Below are 27,389 nucleotides of genomic sequence, written 5' to 3'. Positions count from 1 at the left end.
GGCTAATATCCAGAACCTACAAAGAACTCAAACAAATTTACAAGAAAAAAACAAACAACCCCATCAAAAAGTGGGCAAAGGATATGAACAGACATTTCTAAAAAGAAGACATTCATACAGCCAACAGACACATGAAAAAATGCTCATCATCACTGGCCATCAGAGAAATGCAAATCAAAACCACAATGAGATACCATCTCACACCAGTTAGAATGGCGATCATTAAAAAGTCAGGAAACAACAGGTGCTGGAGAGGATGTGGAGAAATAGGAACACTTTTACACTGTTGGTGGGATTGTAAACTAGTTCAACCATTATGGAAAACAGTATGGCGATTCCTCAAGGATCTAGAACTAGATGTACCATATGACCCAGCCATCCCATTACTGGGTATATACCCAAAGGATTATAAATTATGCTGCTATAAAGACACATGCACACGTATGTTTATTGCGGCACTATTCACAAGAGCAAAGACTTGGAATCAACCCAAATGTCCATCAGTGACAGATTGGATTAAGAAAATGTGGCACATATACACCATGGAATACTATGCAGCCATCAAAAAGGATGAGTTTGTGTCCTTTGTAGGGACATGGATGCAGCTGGAAACCATCATTCTTAGCAAACTATCACAAGAACAGAAAACCAAACACCGCATGTTCTCACTCATAGGTGGGAACTGAACAATGAGATCACTTGGACTCAGGAAGGGGAACATCACACACCGGGGCCTATATTGGGGAGGGGGAAGGGGGGAGGGATTGCATTGGGAGTTATACCTGATGTAAATGACGAGTTGATGGGTGCAGCACACCAACAAGGCACAAGTATACATATGTAACAAACCTGCACGTTATGCACATGTACCCTACAACTTAAAAGTATAATAATAATAAATAAATTAAAAAAAAAAAAAGAAAACACTACTTCAAATATATAACATAGGGAAAGAAAGTCTTCCATTCTGAAGATGAGCTTACGAAAAACAAGAAATGGTTTCTTATTGTCTTTTCACCCTGTGTCTACTGGGTCTCCTACCCAATACATTGTATATAATAAAAGTTTAATAAATGAACTGAAAGATAATTCACTAAAACTATTTAAAGTTTGCAGACAGGCTCAATAGAATGCAGAAAATTCAATTCTTTATTATTAAATTTTCTTATTATTGATGAGTTGGGAAGAGGAAGGGACCAATAATGAAGATCCAGCAGGTATCCAGGGGAATAAGAATCCTCTAATTCCCATCACCCTGGGTACAGGTTGGAGCTATAGGGATCAGTGCAATAAAAGAGGAAAAGAGGGGAGAGACAGAGAGGCGGAGAGGGGAAGACAGAGAGACACAGTGAAAGACTCCATGTTCAAAAAGAATAAGGCAATGAGTTTTATGTCATATGCTCTCAAAAAGTGTAAATATTTAGAGTATTTTAGGCTGTGATCTATTGTGTCACTGGAGTTTGCCAAACAAGATGAAAAAAGAGAAGAGAAATAGGATGGAGAGAGAAGAGGAAAAAAAATTTATAAAGTATTTCTTGTTCAAAGTTCCCAGTTAGAAAACAGTCACCCTCATACATTGAATGTGTGTGTTTGTTATGCACAACAGTGCTGTACATAATAACAAAAGATTGGCTGCAACCCCTCAATAGAGGACTAGCTAAATAAACCATAGAGATACTGTACAGTTAGAAAGAATCACGAAAGCCTTTGTGTCCCGATAAGGAAACTGAACAAAGCAAGGGGTAGAATAGTACATATATCATGCTGTCATGTATGTATGAAATGGAGAAAAGAGACCATGCCTTGTTTAATCATTCTGACTTTTAAACATATGAATGCACCATGTATTTAAAACAACAGGTCTCTCTCTGTCACACACACACGCGTTCCCAAAAGTATACTTCCCTGATTATTGCATTTGCTTTGTGTATGTTCCATTCTTCACATTTCAATGAGAGTTAGCCCACAGATACAAGAAATCATTACAGTTTTAAGGCCATAGATCTAGCAAGTATCAAACAGAGAACAGTAGGAAAGAAGTAATAACATGGTGAACATTTCCTGCTTGCATTTGTGTGAGGTGCAGTGGTGTATATGAGTCTATACATACATAAAACAGAATTAACATTGTCTCCGGCTCTCCTCCTCTCCAGCCCACCACAGAGAGACTGTCTTTGCTGCCTGGTGTGAAAAATATATAGAGGAAATACCAAAGAGACAGACTCGGTTGATTTACTTTGCAAAGAGCACAGAGTTGCTGGAGGAAGGTGTATAATTCATGCTGAAGTTGAAGAGACCAATGAGAAAGAAAGGAACAAACACAGCTTGTTGATTGCATGCAGAGAAATATTTGAAGGATTGCTACCATGAATGCTGTTTTTCTTTTCTTTCTTTTTTGGTTGACAAATCGGTGGTTTAGTATTTTACAATTTTTTTCTTTTTAAAATGTGTTATTGCATAGAAACAAACTCGAAGTATATGTATAGATACATGTACACACATTCACAAAGCACTTTCACATATTTTCTATTTTTATCATTGTAACAAACTTTTTAAAAGCACCCACTTTCAAGAAAACAGGATCAAAGTAGTTAACCGACTTTTTCATTAACCACAGATAATATTGGGAAAAGACAGAATTTAGTCATTTAATAAATATATATATTAATATACTTATATATTTGTTATACTAACATATAAACAAATATATATTACTAATATTGTTTATTGTATTAATGTATATATTTAGTAATATATGCATTTATTACTAATATAACATTTTTATTAAATATTAAATATATTTGGTATATTAGTAAAATAGTATACCAAATTGGCCATGCTAAGCAAGCTTTCTCTCGTCATGGTGAGAGGTGACAATTGTGCTAGCAGCCCTCACTCTCGGCACCTCCTCAGCCTCTAGTATCCACTCTGGCAACACTTGAGGAGCCCTTCAGCCCGCCATTGCACTGTGGGAGCCCCTCTCTGGGCTGGCCTACACAGGAGCTGGCTCCCTCCGCTTGCCGGGAGGTGTGAGGGGGAGGCGCCGGGAGGCGTGGGCAGGAACTGGGGCTGCACGCGGCCCTCCTGGGCCAGCGCTAAGTTCCGGCAGGCCGGAGCTCCATACTGGGAGCGCAGACTGGTGCCCACAGCCCAGGGCAGAGAGGCTTAGCACCCGGGCCAGCATCTGTGGTGGGTACACCAGGTGCCCCAGCAGTGCCAGCCCCCCGGTGCTACACTAGAGTTCTCGTTAGGCCTCAGCTGCCTTCCCATGGGGCACGGCTTAGGACCTGCAGCCCTCCATGCCGGAACTCCCAACCCCACAGTGGGCTCCTGCTTGACCTGAGCCTCCCTGAGGAGCGCAGCCCCCTGCTCAGCAGTGCTGGGTCCCATCAACCGCTCAGAGGCTGAGGAGTGTGGGTGCATGGCGCCGGACTAGCAGGCAGCTCCGCCTGTGGCCCTGGTGTAGGATCCACTGGGTGAAGCCGGCTAGGCTCCTGAGTTGGAGAGCTTTCATGTCTAGCTAAGGGATCATAAATGCACCAGTCAGCACTCTGTGTCTAGCTCAGGGTTTGTAAATGCACCAATCAGCACTCTGTGTCTAGCTCAGGCTTTATAAATACACCAATCAGTGCTCTGTATCTAGCTAAACTAGTGGGGACTTGGAGAACTTTTACGTCTAGCAAGAGGATTGTAAATGCCCCAATCAGCACCCTGTCAAAACGGTCCAATCAGTTCTCTGTAAAGTGGACCAATCAGAAGGATGCGGGTGGGACCAGATAAGGGAATAAAAGCAGGCTGCCTAAGTCAGCCAGCGGCAACTCTTTGAGATCCCTTTCCTGACTGGTGGAAGGTTTGTTCTTTTGCTTGGTGCTGCTCACTCTTTGGGTCCATCTTGCATTTATGAGCTGTAACACTCACCCCAAAGGTTTGCAGCTTCACTCCTGAAGCCAGAGAGACCACGAACCCACTGGGAAGAATGAACAACTCCAGACGCGCTGCCTCTAAGAGGTGTAACACTCACTGCAAAGGTCTGCAGCTTCACTCCTGTCAGCGAGACCAGGAACCCACCAGAAGGAAGAAGGTCCAGACACATCTGAACCTCTGAAGGAACAAACTCCGTACATACCATCTTTAAGAACTGTAGCACTCACCACGAGGGTTTGTGACTTCATTCTTGAAGTCAGTGAGACCAAGAACCCACAATTCCGGACACAACGGAAGAGAGAGCTCACTGTGGGCCAAGTACTTTAGTTTGGTCTGAGAGACAAAGATAAATAGGAATGGTCCCTGCCTTAAAGGAGCTCACATTCTAGCAGAGAAAGACGAGAGTCCAGCCCATCTGTGCTGTGAAGAAGCATGGGTGGCAGAGGAAGGCGCAGGTTGCTCAGTGCTGCCTGATGGCTCTGGCATGACTTTATGGACAAGGTCACCTGGAGCTGGCTTGGAAATCATGTAGGCACCCCCCCACCCCCAGGTAGATGAGACAGATCTGAAGAGTGTCTCTGCCAGAGGAGCTTTCCAAGTATAAAACACCTGGATGCTTTAAATTGATTGTATATACCTGGTTAAAAATGAGAAGCGAAAAGAGGACGCTGTTAGGGCAGTGAGGAGGCAGTGCAGACTCTCAAAAACACGTTTATCTTTCTCCAAATCCCATCTCTGACCACGATGACAGCATTCAAAATTGTGTGGCTAATGTCACTTGGGGCGCTCTTCTCAGGGACCACACTTAACACAGTGTCTGGGCTGAGGGTGGATGCTCTGTGGCCCATGAGAACAAAAGGGAATGGAGGTAAGTCGGCTAGCCCTGGCTCCGCCACCATCCAGCCCCTTTACATCTGTAGACCTCCATTCCTTTTCAACATTTCCAACGTGAGGGTGTTGCACCTAGCAAATTGCTTCCAAACCTTGGTTTTTCTATTTCTGTGTTTGTTTTTTGTATTTGCAGTGGAATTGTTAGTGTTGTTCAGAAACTTCGTGCGACAGGAATATATGAATAGCTAATGGTTGAATTATTCTGAAGGGGGTAGGAGAGGGAATTCTAGAACTTCTCACAGCCTCCACGTCCTCCTGAAGCCCTCAGGAAGGTCCCTGAGCTCTTTTGTGTGGATCTGATGCCCACCCACACCTAATAGAACCAACGTAGCGCTGTGGAGGAAACGTGGAGCACTGTGGATTTTTCGGCAGCGGGGAAGAGAATGGGTTTAAGAATATGGCAACAGTATATAAAGCTCATTGAAATGAGGGTGGCTAGACATTTCTCCATAAACTTTGATGGGATACTATTCAGGCAAAGTTGATGGTGTTCAAAAATGTAAATGCAAAAATTTTCCCCACAGGACAACGCAGCTAGCCCTATAACTGAAATGAGGTAATTCTGCCAGACAGAGTTCTCCATGAGGTCAGGCACTGTGGGTGTTTTGCTCAGCACTGCAGCCGTATTACATAGTACAGCGCTTGGCATTTTGTAGTTGCTTAATGGCTATCTTTTGAATGAGAAGATGTGATAAAGAAAATTAAAAGCAAATATATTCAACTAAAATACACAAAAGATAAACAAAAAGTAGAAAGTCTAAGTTCCTTATATCATACAACCACCCTTCCCAGGTGGGAAGAAATGAGTCCGGGAAGATAATAAACAGTAAGCAAATAAAGCCAGTATACTTCCTACCCAAGAGTCTGTCAGGCTGTTCAACAGCCTAGGGTGAAAGTCGATTAGATGGTGCCTCCAGAAGTTATCTGAACATATTCCAGGTAAATGCCACAAGAAAAAAGCGCATCGCATGTCCACATCTCAAATTCACATGCATCTCTAAGTGACAGTGCTGATAAACGATTAAGTATCTGACCTGTTTCATACTTTCTCATTGAAAATGATGAATGAGGAAATGAAAGCAGTTGAGACATAGTTGGAATTACTTGGTACCTAAGCCACATAGTTTAGGATTGGTATTTACTTTGACCTATAAGGGCAGCCTTAGTATACATATTCATTAACACATCTTCAGGGGCTCAGATACAGATCCTAATTTTTTGGAGGTAGTAGGTAAAATTTCATTTGGCTGTTCCTAAAAAAATGTAGAGACCCTGTGCAAAGGAGAACATGACTTACAACACCCACAACAGGGAGACTTGAGATCGTAAAGGGGCTAGGAGATGTGTTCATGAGAAATAGTATTGAAATGCAAGGCAAGCTCCCCTAGCAGCTGATGTGATTCATCGCCTGCCATGGGTATGATTTAGGAAACAGCTACAGGTGGCAAAAGAGCATTGATTTGCACCGGCAGATGACAAGGCATTGATGCCTAAAAGTTGGGATAAAGCTCACAAATCAATACATTGTAATTCCTTCTCAAATGTGTAATTCTCAAAGGAGAAGAGTTTATGTTGATGATAAAGTAACTATTAAAACAGTGAATTGTGAGCCATCCATTTCTGACATGCTCATGCCATGGTTACCACACAGCCAGCACAGTTGGTGCTCAACAGACATGGATGATTAAGTGAATAAAAACGAATGACTTAAACTGAAGAGAAATTGAAGTGCAATAGGAAGAAATAGTGGAATTTTGAGAGAAATACTAAGACAGCTGCCATCTATTAACAATTAATAGCTATGTTAATGTAAATATCGATTCACTTTTTGTCAACTTTGGAGTTTTAAGACAATTATAATTTAAAACGCTTTCTACCTGTAATCCCATGTCCTTCAAACGAATTAAGTCACCGGTTGTTTTAAAATCTTACCTGCCTGGCTATCATTCATTAATTTCTCCATCCATTCACTCATCTGTTCCTCCATCCATGCATGCATTCATTCACAAATACATGCAACTTTATGCTTCTTTGTCTTTCCCTCCCTCCATCTCTCTATTCCTCCATCTCCTCTCCCTGACTCCCCTGGAATGCTGGAAAGCTGACTGCTGCTTTCTCTTTACTTTTCATTCAAAGTAGAAAGTCCTTCACCTTGGCAGACATACACAGCCATTTTCCTCTCAAACCAGGACTTTACCTGGGAGACCACATGGCAAGGTTTGCACCGTGGAGAAACTCAGAACTGCCCCTTTGCTTTACATTTTCTTAATCTTCAGAAAAGCCTTTTAGACTCTGATACGAGGAACCATTTGAAATATCATGCTACTATTGTAACATATTGTAATTATAATAATTGTGACATAAATAAATCCATAGCCATAGAGAAAAGGAGCCCATACCAAATTGGGGAAGGGAAGGAGAAGGAGAAGAAGGAGAAGAAGAGGGAGAGAGGGAGAGAGGGAGAGAGGGAGGCAGGGAGGGAGGGAGGGAGGAAGGTTGATTCAAATAAATATGTCAGAATTGTTAGCAAGCAACATGGAAAATGAATGCAATTTTCCTTCTCTCACATGCATATGATACTGAGAGGAAGAAAACAATTGGCCATAGTGCTAATAGGAAATGTCTAACACCCATGGCAATTTCCATCCTATGCTGTAATGATGATATAATTCAGTTGGTCTCTCTCCTAAGAGGATTTTCTCCCTGTGCTGTTTTTCACTTTAACTATTAAACTAGTGAGTGTTTCATGTTTACCCTACTTTTCTGGGTTTTGTTATCTGCACACACACTGAGCTTGAAAAAAGTCATCATTTCCTCCAGAAAATCACTGCACTAGTCTCACATGCATTCTTAGAAACAAAATAATGCATGTCTAAAGCAACCATTCCCTGATCTAAGCGAAAATAACAAAAGTCTTCCTCTTCTTGGATAATTTTAATTCTTACATATTTTATCTTTGTTATTTGTGGGCTATCAAAATGCCATGTAAGAAAATGAAGATATGTGTTTTACTTGAAAGTGAAGGCTTCTCCCACTCTCAGAAGCAGGACCATTCCTTCGCCACACCATCAGACTTCCCTAGCCAGATGCTTCATTACACAATAAAGTCAATGGGCTTTCTGTATAGACTGGAGACATCAATTTGGCCTCAGTTGAAAAGCAATGACTGAGCCAGATTTTGTGGACTTTCTTATTCATTCAAATCGATTTATTAAAAGTTTCTTAGGCATCTTTCACAAAGAGAGCGCTAGGCTGAAGAAGAAACAGGGAGGATGAAGATGTGGCTCCTGTGTTTGAGTACCCTATGTTCTTGTGGGATAAGATCTATAAACCAATAACCTTCCTCCCAGCAAAATATAAGAAATGCTTAAGTATGAAGGGCTGCATGAGAAGCAGAGGTGAGTTAGAGATTAACTGTCCAAAATCCAGGAATTCTTCCCATAGGAGATATCTGAGGTATACCTTGGATTCGAGGTAAAATCATTACAGGTGGAGATAATGGGAGTTTGCTTTAAGACCAGTCGGAATAGAGGCTGGGAGAAGGAGAAGATGACAAGGTCAGAGGATGAGTTAGAGCCAGGAACAGAAGGAATTTCTGTTCAGAAAAATCTGTGTAGGCTCTAATAAGTAAGCATTGAAGATTTCTTAGCAAATGGAAGCAGAGGAGGTTTCTATAGATGTGGGATGAATTTAAATTACGTTTAAACCATTGATGTGTCTGACGGGATAAAATTTCAATACTAGAGGACTATTGTAACTATTAATACGTTATATTTGTAGAGTGATTCATAGTTAAAAATAAATGTTTATGTTGTCTCATATTCACAATAACCTGTGAAGGAGGTAGCATTATTTCCATTTGTAGATAAAGAAGAAATTGAGTTTCGGTCATGTAGCAACTTTCGTATGTCATAATTAGAAGCAACGGGACCAGAATCCAGGGATTCTAAAACCAAGATCTCTTGTGAAATCAACAGCTATATAAATTAGATGTCAATAAATGAGGAAGGAAATAAGAGCCTGGAAATAACGGTAAAAGTATAATTTAAATAACATAGGTGCCATTTGAGAACAAATCAATGCTTTTATTTCTGCTCCATTTGAATGCATACTTTCACTTTGAGAAAAAAAGTAGGAGTTAACTTAGAAGAATATAAGAGAAAGATTAACAGGTGAGACCAACCCCAACACCTTGGCCAAATTCAGTGCCATCCTGTCTGAAACTTAACATGAAATCTAGCACATTTAGGTTTTCTAGTTTTATATTATCTATTTTATTATCAGACTATATTGGTGTCTGTCTGAAGACCTTGTTTGCACTACAGGTGCCTAAATCTTCAGGGGGATGAACTCAATGCTTTTCACAAAAGCCACTGTACTTACTTGACTAACAAACTTACAGAATTTAGAATCAGAGTGAGTTTTAAAAGAAAACCTCTTTGGAGGAAGCAGAATTTTAAGATGCACCTTCCAATATTCTGCTTCCTGGTGTACCCAAACTTTGCCCCAGTCACACTAATCTGGGTGCTGATGTAAAGGGAATATAAAGATGTAACTAAGTTCCCAAATCAGTGCTCCTTATAACAGGGAGATTATCTGGGTACTTCTGACCTAACCTCATGAGCCCTTTAAAAGCGGAGGGTTTGCTCCGGCTGGCTGCAGAACAAAACGTCAGAGAGAGACACTCTGGCTGGCCAGGAAGAAATCAAACATGTCATGAGCTATCTATAGGGGCCATGTGGCAAGGACTGCAGGCAGCCTCTCCAAGCCTGGTGTTCCTCAGACAGCAGCCACAAGGAAAATGGGACCCTCAGTCCAACAAGTACAAGGAAATAATTATGTAGACAACCTGTGAGCTTGGAAGAGGGCTCTAAGCACCAGATGAGAAGCACAGCACCCAGGACGCCTTGATTTCAGTTCAGCTCTTTGGAACAGAGAATCTAGTCATGTCTTCCCTCGATTTATAATGAGCAGAAACTGTGAGACAGTAAGTTTGCATCATTTTAAGTAGCTAAGTTTCTGGCAACTCATTATATAGCAATAAAGGAGGAATACCCTATTTTTTAAGTAACAAAACAGGCCAAGAAAGATGTCACGATTTGATTTGAGGTCATCCAGTCAGCTAGTGACAGTTCTGTAAAACTCCAGTTTCCTGACTCTTGGTACTGTGGTTCTGTTCTTCCCTGCTTTGGTGCACGCAGAGGTTTCCTGTGGTCTCACACCCCTTCAAGATAGTTCTTCCCAAACTCGATCTCTGGCGGTGCATATTTTACCTATCCTGCTTCTCCAACCGTGGCCAGAAGTTCTTACCACACCTCTCCTATTGGACAATGCCCAGGCTCAGAGCTCTCTTCCCTCTTCCCTACCCTATTGTCAAATCCTAACACACCACACAAGGCAGTTTCAGAATTGTGATGTGTCCCTGTCCCAGTTGGGAGCACTATTAAGAACCGAAGGCAATGGAGATGGCAAAGTGTTTCAGAGTCAGACGATGGTCCCAGATCCATTCCATCATCAGTTTCCTCTCTCAAACTCCAAAATCAGGTATCTGACATGCCCCTCCACACCTCTACAATAACTATTGTTGTAACCTTCTTTTTTCTCTAGTGTTCTCCCTTGAGTTTCAGTTTCTACATGGGCACTCCTGGTATCTGGCATTTTGCTGATAGATTCATTTCCAGGATTGCCAAACATAACCTCTATGGCTTTAATTATCCAGCAGCAGTTCATCCTAAGGACACTGTATTAACTGAGAAGGGTACGTATCTATACGTATTAACGGTTATTGTTCTTGAGAGCTTCTTTGGAGGTTCTAGCAGGGGATCACAGCTACTCATATACCCTTGATGAAAGACTGGTCACCCTCTATCGGGGATGGTCATCCTCTTCGACCAAGCATGCAGCTCAGGAGGACGCATGTGGAGTGGTGAGGGAGGAAGGGGTCACCCACCTAGCCAGCCAGATCAGCCAAATCAACCCTGGTGATCAACGGGGTGACAGATGTCACAGCCAGATCACCCTCACATCCTGTGCTTATAAGTGGCTGTTAGCATGCCAACATAATATTGGTTGAATCAAGAGTTACAACGTATAAAAATTGTTTTGATTATAATGCATTTTTACATTTGCCCAGGACAAGTAAAAATATGTATCATTAGATTCAAGATTAAAATTACGTCTTTGAAAGTGGTAAGGCTAACAGCTATCAGCTACATAAAATATATCCCATATCCCATGCTAAGAGCCCAAAACGAGTGCTGAAATATAAGTGCAAGTTCCGATGACATTTTGAGACTCCTTTAATGTTATTTATGGTTAAAGGTGTCAAAACCAAAAGGTGTCCCATTCCAAGGAATTTTCAATGCCTAAAATTGAGATGTTAGGACCTCACATATATCCTTAAATTATCTTAAGAAAGTTGGAACTTTAGTTACATTATCAATCTAAAAACATCTGCCGGTTGACCTTTAGATGAATTATGAGTCACAGTCACATTTGTAAATATGTACACATAGTTTAATTTTCTTTTAAAGTTGGTAACATGCAAATTAGCCAATAGAAAGCTAACTAATTTGCTTTTATCAGCACATTTTAAAGAAACAGCTAATCAAAGAGTAGACATTTTCTCTGAACAAAAATACTTGCTTCAATTAAGCAATATGTTGATGGCTGATATGATAAATTCAAATAACAAATACAAATTTTACAAGCACTGATAACAAAAGATGTAAAAGAGCATATTGTGAAAAGGGTGATTGCCTCATATAATTTTTGTCACAGTTACTTGAAATATACATGAAAGAGCACTGATGTTGAATAAATTATAATAGTAATCAAACTTTAATTTCTAATATAATACTATGTATAAATAGGTTTAATAGGTTTGTCAAAAGACGTAAAAAATACGAGTAGCAAAGTGGAAAGACTAGATAAAATAATTCACTAAATGAGTGAGCAAAGTATTCAAATAACATTTTAATCCTTAAGAAACGTTTCTGTTAAAATAAGATAGGAATAAGAGACAGATATATTAACTCCCCATTTGAAATGTATATAACCGACTTTGAAGGTATCTTTCTCCATGTATCTACTGCTGCTGGAATAAATTCTGCCTTTTTAGCAAGATATAATAAGCACTTTTCCTCCTGATTTCAGTGAGTATTGTGCAAAAGTTTTGCATCTTACAACAGGAAAAAGTTTAGTGTTAGAAACAGCATTAAGCTGATAAATAAATGAGGAAATTCCAAGCCAAACTTTTAACTTATAGTGTCCTGTTGCCTTTCTTCTTAGTCTTTAATGTCACTGCTGGAACTTAGCTAGCATCCATTATTCCATTTGGTTTCTCAGTTCTGATGTCCCCCAAATCAGTTAGCAGACAATTTGTGGTTAAATTCTTTTAGATTATCTTATTTCTATCATAAAGCACAAAATCTATTTTTGCAAATCTTTCCCAACATCAACAGGGCAATTATTTGCAGTCTCTAAAGAGTCCCTAGCCACAAAGCACTTTCTTCATCCAATGCCTCTTATCAAGTCGTGTCAAATTGCATTATGGTGCTTAAGAAGGATGCTAAGTTGGCCAGGTCTAGTGACTCATGCCTGTAATCCTAGCACTTTGGGAGGCTGAGGTGGGTGGATCACTTGAGATCAGGAGTTCAAGACCAGCCTGGCCAACATGGTAAAACCCCATCTCTACCAAATAAATGCAAAAAATTAGGCGGGTGTGGTGGTGGGTGCCTGTAGTCCCAGCTACTCAGGAGGCTGAGGCAGGAGAATCACTTGAACCCAGGAGTTGGAGGCTGCAGTGAGCCAAGATTGCACCACTGCACTCTAGCTTGGGTGTCAGCAAGATCCTGTTTAAAAAAAAGAAAAAAATGATGCTGAGTCTCAGTCACCTGAACAAAAAAAAATACTTCTGTACTTCTATGTTCTTCCAAAGACTTTCAAATCGACTGTGACCTCGGTAGGATAGGAGGTCCCTGATAATAACTAACACCCATAGAGCAGCAGTGCCTTGTGGGGGGAAATGAGTGAGACCCATTGAGGACATCAGATTAAGTGCCTCAGATGGTCTTATGAGGAGCCTCTGCTTAGGCTGGTTTCTAATTTTAGGAATAAATCTGCATCACTAGCAACGCTGTATAACAGGAAATCTATCAGTACTGGGGGCCAGTGTGTTAGACTTTACTACTCAGCGCTACAAATAGCTTCTCCAACAGGAGGCCTCTTCTGTGTCAACCATGGAGCTATGTTTTCTTTCCTTTAATTACTCAGAGCATGTTTTCTTCAGTTCTAGTACAATACTAGAAATAAATCTTGATTATGCAAGAGCATCCTGAATCTCCTATTTGAGAACTGTAAGTACAAGATGATTGCTTTAGGAGATGATTTTCCTTTTTCTATTTTTTTTCTTTGTATTCTACAGAATGCTTAACACTATGCATTACATGCAATTAGGTGCTCAGTCATTATTTGTTGAATAAGCAAATACAAGACTCTCACAATTTCTTAAATATTTAGAGTTCAAATGTAGCCATTTGTTATTGCACCTTTAAGTCAGCTTATTCGGGTACTAAGGTATTTTAATCTGTCATAAATAGTTCCCATTTAGGGTATTTTGTTATAACAGTGGCATTATTGGCATGGCCTTTTGATAAACCTATTAAATATTGCACATTCTCTGAGATTCCTGTTGTCTACTCAAGGCAATGGAACTGAAATATTGGTAGTTTTTACATATTAGAAAAAATACAATTATTCAAAAAGAAAAAAAATAACATTATAAAGAATATGTTTTAAAATGGTGCCTATAAAAAACACCATATAGGAAAAAAAAAATGCTATCCATGAAGTGGAAACCATATAACCTGATAGTGCATTTATAAACTGCTTTCTTCCATTTTCTTTTGTAGTCATGGAGAAGGCATGCTTGGGTGAGAGTTTGTTTACCCACTTCCTCTAAGTTTGTTCTTATAATTTTGAATTTCCTACTTCATAGTCTATCCAATGAAATCTACCCAACACCAAGGATGGTACCTTGAGAGATAAATGCTCTAACCAAATATTTACTGATAGGTATGTATGTATATACGTAGGTATGTATGTATATACGTATGTATGTATTTGAGATGGAGTCTTGCTCTGTCACCCAGGCTGGAGTGCAGTGGCACGATCTCGACTCACTGCAACCTCAGCCTCCAAAGTTCAAGCATTCTCTGCTTCAGCCTCCCAAGTAGCTGGGATTATAGGCACCCACCACCACACCTGGCTAAGTTTTGTATTTTTAGTAGAGATGGGATTTCACCATCTTGGCCAGACTGGTCTTGAACTCCTGACGTCATGATCCACCCGCCTTGGCCTCCCAAAGTGTTGGGATTACAGGTGTGAGCCACCGTGCCCAGCCTTTATTTCAATTTTTATTTTAAGTTCTGGAATACATGTCCAGGATGTGTGGGTTTGTTACAAAGGTAAACATGTGCCATTGTGGTTTGCTGCACCTATCAACCCATCACCCAGGTATTAAGCCCACATGCACCAGCTATTTTTCCTAATGTTATACCTCCCCCCACCCCACCCCTGACAGGCCCCAGTGTGTGTTATTACTGTGTCCATGTGTTCTCATTGTTCAGCCCCCACTTATAAATGAGAACATGCGGTATTTGACTTTCTGTTCCTGTATTAGTTTGCTGAGGATAACGGCTTCCAGCTCCATCCTGATTTGAATAGACATCCCTAAGCCAGTCAAGATAAACAGAGGTAAAACTGATTGTAAAATGGATAGAACAATGTCCTTGAAATAGAAAAGAGTTAATAGATTTTCCTTCCCATGAAGTCTGATTTAAGAATCATATTAGTTAGAGGGGGAAAAACAAAACCAACTAGCTTCTAAAATAGATAAATCCATAAAATCTGATAGTCTTAAAACAACAGAATTCTTTCTTTCCCACAGAAAGTTGAAAAGAGATACTCCTGGTTGTCAGGTAGACTGAGAAACTCCTAGGCTCCCCCCACATCATGGCACTGCCCCCTGCTGGGGTTCAGAGTCCTTGTGTTTTGCCAGTGGGTAAAGAGAGCACACTCATCATGTCCCTTTCCCTCCCTAATGTTTTACAATTTTTTTATAGAGATGGGGTTTCACCATGTTGGCCACCATGCTGGTCTTGAACTCCTGATCTCAAGTGATCCACCCACCTCAACCTCCCTAAGTCCTAGGATTGCAGGCGTGAGCCACTAGGCCTGGCCAACTTTGCATCCTGGCTAGAAATCAGTCATGTGCTGACCACACTGAAAAAGGGAGGCTGAGATAGGTAGAATAATCATACACCTAGAGAGGAAAGTAAGTAAATGATGTGCATGCTCTTCCTTGTTACGTATCTTAGTATCTCTGCCACTGATAGGGTCTAACACGCCTTTTCCAAAGATCTCCAGGAATATGTGAGGATTCATGTGTGAATACAGCACAGAAATGATACAGACTCTGTATGAGATAAATATTTCATTTTTAAATTGTCCAACAATTCTTTTCTGCAGACTTAATATATTTTCTTGAAAAATTGATTTTTTGGTAATATTCACAATCGCCTCATGAGAAAAAGTTGCTGTTGCTGTCACTAATCCAGATTTCTCAAAAATGTAATTTTCTAAAGAAATAGGTCAAAGAAATTTTTTTTGTGTACTTCTTTGCTTAAATATATGTTTGTTCCAGCCCCTATGTCAACTTGCCCTTGTCTTGATGAGCCAGACCTGCTCCAAGCCCTATGCGTCCACCTCTCTTTTTGCCCAACACTTTGATACAAGTTCTCTTTGTTTTTCTCAAGTTAAGTCAGAATGACTTCAACTCTGGTTAGATTCTAACTTGCTGCATCATAAAGCTGTCCCCAGCATAATTTAGGAAGCATGGGATCGCTGTATTTGTAACCCAACAGATGTCTAGGAAGTTAAACTTCCCCTGGGGTATGGTGCCATGTAATTTGGAACTCTTGGAAAGTGGTCCAGTATTTATCATTTCTGCTATCACTTCATCCCAGGGGATTAGAGCAGATGCAGCCAATGCCCACTGGGTTTTCTCCTCTTCTGTTCATTCTTTATAGCCTTCCTTAACACTCAATAATTTTTACTAACAAACTACAGTCCCTTGGCAATACAAGTCAAAATAGCACCTTGAATATAACTAATTCTTCCTAAAAAGGTCAAAAGGAGTCATGCGTGACATATTTCCAATATGCTGCACAAGACACAGAAGATGATCTTGCCTTCACTATAGTCAGAATGTTGACAATCCAGAAGTAACACTGCTATTATCTGCTAATAATATATTAAATGTGTGTATGCCATCTCACTGCTCAAAATGAGAATTCACAGGAAAGAAAGGAATATGGATTTTTGACAGGGGTAATTAAATTTTGCCATTCTTCTAAATAGTAACTATCCTCTAATGTGCTGTTATTTAAATTGATTTGCATTGTACCAAGTGAATTGTCCACCATCCACCTGGAATGCAGCATCTTCTTTATTCTTAAAATCCTCTCACCTTGCTCTTTGCTTAAATACACACACACACACACCCTCCACAACCCTCTGCAATCCAAACTATACAGAACTGACATAAAATTGAGACAAAGGTACAGAAGCCAAAACTCCATACCATACTTTGTGAGACATAATGCTATAACCAACAATGATTTGTGATGTGATTTGTGCTTGTTGATTTGCCAAGGCGAAACAGACTCAATTCAGAAATTAGAATCTGAGTGTAATGAGAACCTGACAAGCTTTTAACTAGAACAGAAGGAAAAATTATTATTATAGGATCATAAAATCAACTCTACCAGTATGAACCCTACAGAGGGGCCAAAAATTCTTGGCAATGTTCTTCAGTCACAAAACACACAAGATTCATTAGAACAAGAAAAGATATATTTCCTCTTCCTGAGCAGTTGTGAGACCAGCTTTGTTTTGAAGATCTTATGATCACATACAAAGATTTCCATATTCCTGGGTCATGGTTCTATATAAATAATCATCTGATTCACCTATTAACTGCATAAGCTATTCAAAATTAAAATGTATAGTGTATATTAAACAATATATTTGTTTTGGAACTTTAATGTTTACTACATAGATTTTGAATTTGGAGGTAGTTTTAGGAAAGCTTCCCTTCCTAGAGAATTACTTTCCATAGCACTAAAATGAAGCTGCGAAAGGAAAGGACCTTGTTGTCCAGGTTGTGTATCACGGTCATTCATGTATCACCAGGAGCTAGTATAAGACCAGGCACATGGCAGGTGCACAAAAATTTTGTGCCTTTCAATAATTAATTATAAGTTTATTGTGGAGGGTGCATTGTTCTTTATTTTCACAAATGTTTCACTTGTATGCCAGAGAAGATCAACAAGTCAAGCATTGGAGATTGGTTTAACTCTTTTATATTCTGGTAATAATGTGGCATACCAGTTCCAAGGGGAACAAATTGATTCATCAAAAATTGGCATATCAAATTCTTTCCCTCTAGTTCAGCCAAAGGCCAGAAAATGAACTTCATGTTGGTTCCTCACATTTCTAAACATCTTTCTTTACATACTTCTGTATGGTCTGAAAACACAATTCACTAGGAAACATTTTTTAAAATGGATGGTTACGATAGCATCCTAGGCTCAACTGTACTATGATTCCTATCAGGAGGTGTCTTCTCTAATTTCTCCTGCATGGTTTCTAAACATTAAGTCCTGTCTTCAGTCATGTGAATCTGTACAATAAAATGAGTTCAATCATATCAGATCCCTATTTTGATCATATCACTATACAAGGAGTTGCTTTTTCTAAGCTGTGCTAAGGAAGCGTAAGTGGCCACCTGCTGTTCAGAGTTTTCTGTCTTTGTCCTCAAAGCTATTCAGAGTGCTTGTGTTTCATTTTAAGCATCCTTAGGAATAATACAGCAGAAAGATAATTTCACAAAATATCATTTTCTCTATGACTGTCCAAATATTGAATCAATGGGCATTTATCTGCCATACACTTTCCTAAGTTTTTGCCCATGTCTCACTCTATCAGGTACTGAGACCTGCAGTGTGGAAAAAGGAGAGATTTGGATGTTGAACTTCCAGAGAACTTCAAGCACCCTCGCCGTCTTCTGGGGAAAGTGATACTAATGAGATGCCATTTTCTTATAACCTAGTTTTAGGTATCTATGTAGATAAACCAAGACCAAGAGGCTCCCTATGCTGCCCAGCATCCTACCTGGAATTCCCACTTCCCGAAAATTCCACATGCCCACTCTGAATCCAAAGCCTTTCCCTATTCCCTACCCTGCCTTTCCTTGTCTACCTGAAAATGCCTACTCATCTTCCCAGGCTCCAGCTGAAGCTTAGGAAACTCTGTTGGCCCTTCGTGGCCCTCTCAGTCACCAGTACAATCACTCTTGTCTTCATACCGACGCTATGTACCCTGCATAGATATTGAAATTTGATTATTCTCTATTAGATTCTGAAATTCTTAATGAAAGAGCCATTTGTGTACATACAAAGCAGAGTGTTCTGTCAGTATATGACAGAGGCTCAGTAAATACATGTTGAGTGAATGAACAAATGAATCATGAATGTCAAATGAGGCATTAACTCATTCAGTTCCCCTAAGAACCTCCTGAATAGTTTACACTTAGTTGTGAAAATGTAGTTGACCTTTTTTAATCTGTTAATATCTGTTGAGATACTTAACAGTAGAAATAAACAAATATATATTATTTGGTAGGATAGTCATAGTGAAGGGAACCAAAAGGAAGGCTAAAAACCTTAAGATTCAACAAAAGTCAAAGTCAGAGGAGCTCTTGGGATTTAGATAATTGATAGATGCCACTGTCAGGATGAATAAGCTTCTGTTGATTTCAGACTTTGTGACACTAAAATTCCAGGAGGGCACCTGATTGGATCACGTGCCAACCTTCTACAATGAGACCAAGTCAATTTCCTTTTTATTTTTCAGGATATCCAATTATTCCAATTTGCCCAGAACACTTCAACTTGTTTTTACACTACTTTATTGAGGTATGATAGATATACAAAGTGTATGTATATTCAGTGTATGCAACTTGACAAGTTTAGAGATAAGTATATACTCATCAATGTATCACCATAATCCATGCCATAAACCTATCCATCACCTCCAAGTTTCCTCCCACCCTATTTATTCTTTTAAATAAGAACAGTTAACGTTATATCTACCCTCTTAGCAAAGGTCTAAGTATCCAACACGGTATCATTAACTATGGGCACCATGCTGCCCCATAGAGCCCTAGGATTTATTCATTTTGCAGGACAGACTTCGTACTCTAATACCTCCCGATTTGTCCCTCTGACAGCCACCATTATCCTCTCTGCACTTCTATGTGTTTGGTTATTTTAGATACTTCATATATGTGCTATCATGTAGTATTTATCCTTTTGTGCTTTCTTTTAGTTCACTTAACATAATGTTCTCCAGTTTCATCCATGTTGCTGAAAATGGCAGGATTTCCTTATTTTTTAAGGCTGAATAATAGTAGATATCATAGTTTATCAATTCATGTATCAATGGGCATTTAGGTTGCTGCCATATCCTGACTATTGTGAATAACAATGCGGTGAGCTTGGCAGTGCAGCTATGTCTTCAAGACCCTGATTTCAATTTCTTTGAATATATGCTTAGAAGTAGTATTGTTGAATCCTATGGTGCTTCTGTTTAAAATATTCATAAACCACATATCTGATACAGGGTCAATATCCAAAATATATAAGGAGCTCTTACAACCCAAAAGTAAAAATACAAATAACCCAATTATAGAATGGGCTAAAGAATTGAAAAGACATTTGTTCAAAAAAGATGTACAAAGGGCAAACATGTATATGAAAATCTGCTCAGCATCGGTATTAGAGAATGCAAATCAAAACCATGAGCTATCACCTCACACCTGTTACAATGGCCATTATCAAAAAGACAAAAGACAACAAGTGTGGGATGATGAAATGGAGAAAAGGATGATGAAATCCCTGTTGCTGGGATTGTAAATTGGTGGAGCCACTGTGAAAACAGTCTAGAGGGTCCTAAAAATATTATGAATGAATCAGCTTTCCTGACTCTGCCACATGCACTTTAGGATGGAGGAGGAATGTTTATTCAAAGACAAACTAGTCTGCTGTTATGAAAAAGAAGGTAAAATAGAAATTTGATTTTAAAAACACCCTAATCACCTGGGCACTAACCCAGGTCTACTTTTGCTTGAATCTTCTTTTATTCTTGTTCTGATAGTAGTTTATTATTTAATCTTTTATTCAATAAATATGTATTCAGAAACTACAATACTGGGAATCATTCAAGCCCTGAGAATACAGCAGCGAATGAATCTGACACTTTCCCTGCTTTTATAGATCTTCCATTTTAATGGAAGGACATAGACAATTAACAAATATATTACACAGGTTAAGCATCCAGTTGAAAGGGTCCGAAATCCAAAATGTTCCAAAATCCAAAATGTTTTGACCACTGACATGACAACATAAGGAGAAAATTGCTACACCCGATCTCTTGTGATGGGATGCAGCCAAAACTGGTTTAATGCACAAAATCATTTAAACTATTGTATAAAGTTACCTTCAGGCTATGTGTATAAGGTATATATAAAACATAAGCTTCATATTTAAACCTGGGTTCCTTCCCCCAAGATATCTCATTATGTAAATGCAAATATTCCAAAATCCAAAACACCTCTAGTCTCAAGCATTTTGAATAACGGTCAACCTGTATGCCATGTAAAAATTAGCAAAATATAGAAAAATCAATCAGAGAAAGGTAAAAAGTGCAAGGCTGAAGGATGCATGTAGTTGATGTTTCATAAAAGATAGGGAAGTTATCTCTGATATGGTGATATTTCAGCAAGAAGAGATGGAAAGTCATAAAGGTGGCTGGGGCAAAGGGTTGGGATTTAGGCAGATGAAGCCAGTGGTGAGAATATTGGAAATTTAAAGTAACAGTGAAGAGGTCAGTGTGTCTGGAATGGAGTGAGGAAGTGAAAACTTACAGGAGAAGGACAATAGGGTTAGCAACAAATCCAAATCATGTAAGGTAGTAATTCCCAGTGACTTTGGCAAGTAATTTGACTTTTATTCTTAGTAAAATAGGAATTCGTGGAACTATTTGGAAGTAGAATGAAACGAAGGAACAGATTAAACATATTGGGGGGTAGAATTAACAGGATTTGCTGACAGATTAGATTTGAATGTGAAGAAATGTTTAGCTTGATCAACTGTTAACGATGAGCTTGCATTTATTGAGAAGGAAAGGACATAGAATATAGAAAGAGGAATTTGGGAGGCAGAGTGTGGGGCAGGAATCATGATTTCAGCTATGAACACCCTGATTTTGAAATGTCTGTTGTATATCGAGGGGAAGATATCCAGTAGACAGAAGGGAGTGTCCATTCATGGGGAAAGGTCTGGCCTGAAGATACAAATACATAAAATTATCAGGGAAAAAGCTTTTAAAGTCCTGAGACTGGATGAAATCCCCTATGTAATTATAGATAAGAGAAGAAAGCTTATCTAAAAAATGAACTTTAAGATCCTTCCAATTTTAGATGTTGGGGCCTGAGAACAGCCCATCAAAGGCAGCCAAGAAATAGGGGCTGATGTCAGTGAACTAAGACAGGGAGATGACCCAGAAGCTCCAATCCCCCACCCCCACCCCCAAAAAAGAGGGGAGACGGCAAGTACTGGCTGGAATGTCTAATGTTGTAGCCACTTTGGAAAATAGTTTTGCATATTCTGAAAAAGTTAATACAAATTACTACATGATCCTGCAATTACTCCCCTAGATAGCTACCTGATAAATTATTTATTTATTTATTTTTATTTAATTTTATTTATTACTATTTTTTTTTTTTTGGAGACAGAGTCTTGCTCTGTCACCCAGGCTCAAGTGCAGTGGTGCTTGTCTCGGCTCACTGCAACCTACGCCTCCTAGTTTCAAGTGATTCTCATACCTTAGCTCCCAAGTAGCTGGAATTACAGGTGCAGACCAGCATGCCTGCCTAATATTTTGTACTTTTACTAGAGATGGGGTTTCACCAGGTTGGCATCAGGTTGACAAAGGGAAGGCACTAGTGTTTATAGCATAATTATTCATAAATGTCAAGAAGTAGGAACAATCCAAATGTCCATCAACTAATATGTGAATAAATAAACATGGTCTATGTATAACATTGAATACTATTTGGCAATAAAGAGGAACAAAGAACTGATACATGCTAAAACATACATAAACCTCAAAAACATTAGACTAAGTAAAAGGAGACAAAAATGCCACATATATCATATGATTCCATTTATATGAAATTCAAGAAAAGGCAAATCTATATAGACAGAAAGGAGTGTAATGGCTGTCTGGGGCTGGGAGTAGAAATGAGAGTAACTCGCTGATAGACACACTAGACATTTTGGGGGGGATAAACATTTTCTAAAATTGGATGGTGGTGATGTTTGCACAACTCAGTAAATTTTTTTAAAGTTTATTGAATTGTACACTTAAAATCGGTGCATTTTATTTTCTGAAATATATATACACCATTACACATGTTAAAGAAACAGGAAGTAGTTGATCCTGCCAAAAATTTTTAGAGAGGACAAGTTAGATAAAAAAATGATATTTGAGCTTAGAATTTCACAACATAGAGTTACTAGTATAGTTTTCAAGAGTTATCTGCATGGTCTCATTGGAACAAATATTTGCTATTACTGTTGAAAAGATAATGGGAGACTAAACATTGAAAGATTTCAACAATGCCTCAAATTAGTTTATTGGATTAAGATGAAGTATTCCATTACAGCTGCCTAGGAGAAATAGGCCATATCTATCTCCCTATCCATGTATCCCTCTAACCAACTAACCACTTACCCACCCAATCATTCATCCATTCAGCAATCCAACCATTCATGTATCCATCTGCCTATCCAACCATGTGATCATCCACTCACCAATCCCCTAACCCAACTATTGATCCAACCATCTATCCATCCATTCAAATACCATAGAGCCTAGGTGTGTAGGAAACTACAGCATCTGTGTTTATACAGATACACTGTATGATGTTCCCACAATGACAAAATCACCTAATGGTACATTTGTCAGAAGGTAACCCTGTCATTAAGTGATGTGTATTGGGCACATCACTGAATTGGAACCACAATTTTAAAACCTCTGAATCAAAAGACACTATTAACACAGTGAAAAAGCAAGTCATTTGCCTCCTTCTCCCTCATCCTATTCAATGTGTGATACTAAGTCAGTGCAACACAGCAACTTCCAACAGCATGAGGTATATCTATCTCCCTATCTACGCATCTCTCTAACCAACTAACCACTTACCTACCCAATCATTCATCCATTCATTAATCCAATCATTCATCTATCCATCTACCTATCCAACTGTGTGATCATCTACTCACCAACCCAACCCAACCACTCATTCAACTATCCGTCCATCCATCCATTCAACCATCCATCTATCTATCCATCCACCCCATTGACCTATCCATATCTGTTTGTCTATCCATACATTCTTCCATCTTTCCATTCGTGTGTAACTATGTATACAAACACACATGTGCACACGCACGCATACACAGTTGAAAAGCAAACAATAAAGCTACAAAAAGTGCATGACTTTTTGCCTTAAATTCCTTGATTAATGTTTGTAGGTCACTAAGTGGGTGTGACCTGCTGCAAGTCTGTAGAAGGTAGCTGTTAATAATAATACCATGTCACATAACTGACGTGAAGTACAAGCACCATGCACCCTGAAGCGTTACCTAGAAGTCACTGCATTTTCTTCTCATGATGTCCTTCGAAAGGGTGGAAGATCTTTAGGTCTGTGACTTAATTCAGTTAACTTTTCCCTCTGTCCATACTTGTCAGAAAATAAATTTTGACCTTTGGTCACCAATGAGTTTTTTTCATATACATGAATTATCTGGGATTATAATCATCTTGTGATCTAATTTAAAGACAAGAAATTCCTGCCCACACTTTTAAACGTGGAAACATATACTTCTCTGCCCTCAAGAGACACAGGGGCCAAATATAAGCCAGGTTCAGAGAATTATGTCCAGATAATTTGCTCACCCTAAGCAAGGATTGTTTTGTATCTGGTTACTTTATATGGAGGTTGACATGTTGTCCTACGGACACAGTTGTATGAAATTTGAGAATGGCTTTGGAGTAGCTGTTCTCTCCATGTTGTCTTACAGGCACAGTTGTATGAAATTGGAAAATGGCTTTGGAGTAGCTGTTCTCTTCCTCTGCCTGGTCCTGGACATTCACGTGATGAAGAATACTATTAGGTGTCAACCTAAGTAGCAGGTTCTAAGCACATTTCAATGATATTATCATATTCTTCCCTTATCAGATAATTTGAATTTTTCTAAACTCCTCAAGCTTGGTAAATACTACTTTAGAAGTTCTATAAAAAGAAAAAAAAGAATAGAGAAATGGATTACCATTAAAACTTGCTTAATATTCACATCACAGGATTTTAAGCACATTGATACTTAGTAGTAGTCATAGTATGCTGACAAAGGCAGTCATAAAAGGGATAGTATGTTCCATTTTACTGAAAACAGTTTGTGGAGTTGCATTTCTACAAGATTATAAAGTAACAGGAAACTCAAAAAGACACTGCTTTTGAAGATATGTTGCCACAAGCTAGCATACTGCAAAATTCACCTGGAAAATTTTAATTCTTCTCTTAGATACAGAAAATGGAAAGGTGCTTCAGATAAAACACTTCTCAAGATGTTGGTGGAAAATGGGAACATCGGGTTTAAAAACCCTGGAGCCAAGATTTTAAAGAGGTAGTGCAAGAATGCAATAATCTCAAATTGTTACTCTTTTTCTACCCTTATCTTTTCATTTTCAGACCTGCTATTTAACATGGGTAACACAAACCCTAGCTTGCATACCACCCCACTCATTCCCTTCAGCCTAATTCTATGTTCCCTCTGTGTGGGGAGACAATTTTTCATGCGTCTCCTGTGTCTCCGTGTCGGTCTTGTGATGTATGGAAGTGACTTCTCCTTGTTCCAGACTATTGTTTCAGGAATGGTTCTATAGCAAACATCTTCAGAAGGCAGATTGTCTCTCTCTAAAGCAAAGGGCAGGCAGGCTTACTGCCCATTATAAAAGATTTGGTTTCCCAACCTCAGGCTTCCATTACACATGCAAGTGACATCTGGACTCCATGTATCATCCTGAGGGAATCAGGGCTCAGAGAACTTGCATAAAAATGATTCTCTGACTGCCACTCTTGCTGTGGGTACTAACCTGTCCTTCATTGTTGATCTCAGAGGCTCATGGCTTCTACCAGAACCTGGGAAACTATGGAAAGCTAATTTGTTAGTTTGCAAGCAGGGTAAAACCTCAGACCCTTAACAGTTCTTCACACAACACAAACTCCAAAATCATCCAGGTTTGAAAGCTTAGAGTTAAAAACCTCATACAAATTAATTGACAAGTATTGATTAAAGTCAAGTATTGATAATGGCATTTATTGTGATCTCACTAGTTATAAGTGCATTACGTATATATATTACATACCTGTATGTATACATGCATATGTAGCCTTCATTATTATGTATGTATTGTCTCTCTACATACAGAACATTTGAGGTGCAGAGAAAGCAAGTAACTTTCCCCAGTTTACCCAACTAGTACCTAGTGGACCTGAGATTCCAACCCCCTATGCTTGTCCTCTCCACCTGAGCCCTTACCCACCCTGCTATATATGTCTTTAGTTGATTTCCTTCTTTTTCCCTTCATTCTTTGGGTACTATCATTTCTAGCCATCTAGAGAACCAAATATCTCATGGTCTAACTTCATAGTCCCATAGTGAACTAACTCCATAGTGCCTATTGCAAAATAGGCACAAAATTTACTGATGTAATATAAAATATTACTAATATAAGCACTCTGAGCTAATCACTCTAAAAATTCCTCTCTTCCCTAAAAAAGCCAAAATGGAAGCCAGGAGAAGAGATTCACTGTAGCTTGAAGGATCTAGGAAAGATTTCTAGAGAATAAAGCACAAATTTGAGTAAATTACTGCCACTGAATATTCACAGTGGTATTTGGTTTTCTGTTCCCGTTTTAGTTTGATAAAGATAATGGCCCCCAGCTCCATCCATGTCTCTGCAAAGGACATGATCTCATTCTTTTTTATAGCTGCATGGTATTCCATGGTGTATATGTACCACATTTCCTTTATCCAGTCTATCATTAATGGGCATTTAGTCTGCACACCTACAACCGTCTAATCTTTAACAAACCTGACAAAACAAGCAATGGGTAAAGAATTCCCTGTGTAATAAATGCTGGGAGAACTGGCTAGCAATAGGTAAAAAAGTCAAATGGGGCCCCTTTCCTATACCACATATCAATATAAAAATCAACTCAACATGGATTAAAAACTTACAAATAAAACCAAAACTATTAAAATCCCAGAAGAGAACCTAGGCAATACCCCTCAGGACATAGGCAAAGGTTAGTATTTCATAATGAAGATGCCAAAAGCAATTGCAACAAAAGCAAAATTTGACAAATGGGATCTAATTAAACTAAAAGGCTTCTGCACCAACAAAAGAAACTCTCTACAGAGTAAACAGCCTACAGAATCAGAAGAATATAATTTTATATCTTTCTTGCACAACATATCTCATTGAGAATGCTGTTATACAAGATTATTGACTATTCATGACATCCTGCTTTAATCCAAAGGTCAGTGGGCTTTTCCATTAGAAATTCTATTTTCTTAATTCAAAATTAGATTTGGAAAGATAAGATTACATTCCAATTTCATAACTGGAATATACTTAAATATACATTTATAAGCAGCATTTTGAATGATTTTTAAAACAATTCTAATATGGGATGCCATATTTAGCAAATAAAATATAGAATATACAGTTAAATTAAAATTTCAAATAAACTGTTTTATTAGGATAAATAATATGTCCTATGTGATATTTGGACATACTCATACTGAAAAAAGTTATCCATTGTCTATCTGAAATTTATATTCAAGTGGTGGTTCTATATTTTACCTGAAAACACTGTGTTACTAAAAATTACAGAAAGTGGTGAGTTTAAAAGTCACACAAGTTCAGACTGATGTCAGCTTATCTTTTAGTACAGAAATAGATGTAGATGTATATGGAGATACTCTTACAGATATATAGATATGAATATAAATTCTATGTGAACTCTTCATTATCTCATAAAATTATAACATTCCCACATATCCTTTCTTTTTGATTAATAAAAAGGAATAGTGATGCTGAAATTTTATGCAGTTTAAACCATGACCACACTTTCTTGACCTGTAGTTATTATGTATTCTGAGAAGCTGTGCCATAGAACTCTAATTGTTTATCATAAAGGTTATTTCTTTATGTGAATATTCACACTGAATAGTGACCCCTGAATAATTTCAGAGTAATTTCTTGAAAATAAATTCTCCTTTTATACAGTCTGAACTTATGTATTTCTTTTTGGACCA

General features: G+C 38.7%; 2 long non-coding RNA genes across 2 annotated transcripts in view; one reads left to right on the top strand and one right to left on the bottom strand.

Annotated features, from left to right (window-relative positions):
- Nucleotides 1-27,389, bottom strand: part of LOC105464181 (uncharacterized) — a 176,595-nt gene that overhangs the window by 26,317 nt on the left and 122,889 nt on the right. The gene's annotated exons all lie outside the window — the stretch shown is intronic.
- LOC139355947 (uncharacterized) overlaps nt 1-27,389 on the top strand; it is a 268,335-nt gene that overhangs the window by 236,821 nt on the left and 4,125 nt on the right. Inside the window, exon 2 of the long non-coding RNA XR_011607294.1 lies at nt 24,588-24,689. This is a non-coding gene — a long non-coding RNA (uncharacterized lncRNA). The remainder of the gene's footprint in view (nt 1-24,587; nt 24,690-27,389) is intronic.

This window comes from Macaca nemestrina, chromosome 8, assembly GCF_043159975.1.
Source record: "Macaca nemestrina isolate mMacNem1 chromosome 8, mMacNem.hap1, whole genome shotgun sequence".
In the NCBI taxonomy this organism is placed as follows: Eukaryota; Metazoa; Chordata; class Mammalia; order Primates; family Cercopithecidae; genus Macaca; species Macaca nemestrina.
This window is presented reverse-complemented; position numbering and strand designations above follow the sequence as displayed.